The sequence below is a fragment of the Octodon degus genome, unplaced genomic scaffold (genome assembly GCF_000260255.1).
Source record: "Octodon degus isolate 3935 unplaced genomic scaffold, OctDeg1.0 scaffold00003, whole genome shotgun sequence".
Classification (NCBI taxonomy): domain Eukaryota; kingdom Metazoa; phylum Chordata; class Mammalia; order Rodentia; family Octodontidae; genus Octodon; species Octodon degus.
The window spans coordinates 11,336,897-11,338,568 of NW_004524579.1; the positions used below are offsets into that span (position 1 = coordinate 11,336,897).

The following is a 1,672-nucleotide window of genomic DNA, read 5'->3' on the forward strand; positions in this document are numbered from 1 at the left end:
CCTGTCTCTTGCTTTCATTCACCACCCCCTTCTTTTTGAACATTCATCTACCCGAGAGACAGCACAGCAGCAACTGGCATGTCATGACAAGCTGCCCATATTCAGAAGACCAGAATGACAGGCATTCCAAGCATGAAACTACTATTACAGATTACCATCTGCAGTGCAGTTGCTTAGTTCACAGGTATCAGTATATATAGTTAGTCAGGGAGAGAATCTTTCCAATTAACTGCTAGGTTTAAAAATCTTCTGGAGATTCTCAGAGATCCTCCATATTTAAAAACCCAATCCAAAAAATAGGCATCTGAGATGAATATACATTTTTCACATGCATAAGTACAATCAGCAAATAAATACATGAAAAAACTGCTCAACATCACTGGTTCTTCAAAAAATGCAAATTAAAAACAACACTGAGATTCCATCTTATTTCAGAAAGAAAGGCTTTCATCAAGAACTCAACCAGGAACAAATGCTGGCAAGGATTTGGAGAAAAAGGAATCCTTCTTCATTGCTGGTAGGGATGTAAATTGGCACAACCAATATGAAAATTAGCATGGAAATTCCCCCAAATAACTAAGACTAGAGGGTCTATTTGACACAGCTATTCCCCTTCTAGGTATCTTCCAAAAGAGTTAAAAGCACCATGCCACAGAGATATATGCACACCCATGTTTATAGCAGCACAATTCTAATAGCTAAATCTTGGAAACAGCCCAGATGCCCATCAATGGATGAATGGATATTAAAAAAATATGGTTTTTATATAAAAAGGATATCTTAAAAGGATAACTTTGAGACATTTTTAGGTAAATGGATGCACTTTGAGGACATAATTTTAAGTGAAATAAGTCAGACACACAACATGATATGGGAATTTTGACTGGAACTACATTAAATCTGTCTAGCAGTTTAAGAAGTATAGCCACTTTCTTCCTACCCAAGAGCAAGGAGTATCTTTCCATTACCTGACACCTTCTTCAATCTCCTTTTTCAGAGTACTGTATTTTTCAATGTAGAGGTCTTTTACATCCTTTGTTAGATTGATTCCTAGCCATTTTGAGAACATCCTATTTGCAGCTGAGAAGAATGTATATTCTTCTTTTGTTGGTTTGTTTTGGCAGAATCAGGGATTGAACTCAGGACCCTGTGCTTGCCAGGCAAGCACTTATTCTACTGAGCTATCTCCCCAGCCTGAAGAATATATATTCTGATAATGTAAAGTGGAGCAGTCTGTAAAACATCTTATTACATCCACTTGTTCAAAAGTTTTATTCAGTTCTAATATTTTATTGTTGATTTTTTGTCTAGTTTATCTGTCATTTTGTGATAGTAAGTTATTTAGATCCAACAATACAATTGTATTAGTGCTTATTTGATTTTTCATGTCTGTTAATATTTATATAGTTGGGTGCGCTGGTATTTGTCGCATATGTATTTATGATTGTTATCTCTTCCTCTTGGATTGTTTCCTTTACAAGGATGTAATGATCTTTCTTTGTCTCTTTTAATCATTCTTGGCTTGAGATTCACTTTGTCTGCAAAGTGAAAATAGAATTGCTACTCCTGCTTTTTTTTTTTTTTTTGAGTTCCTGTTTCATGGAGTATTGTTTTCCATCCTTTGACTTTCAGTCTATGAATTTCCTTTTGAGTTAAATGTATTTCTTATATG

General features: G+C 35.0%; 1 protein-coding gene across 1 annotated transcript in view; it reads right to left on the reverse strand.

The window, feature by feature from the left end:
- The window catches only part of Znf396 (zinc finger protein 396), a 22,829-nt gene that overhangs the window by 13,357 nt on the left and 7,800 nt on the right, over positions 1-1,672 (reverse strand). The gene's annotated exons all lie outside the window — the stretch shown is intronic.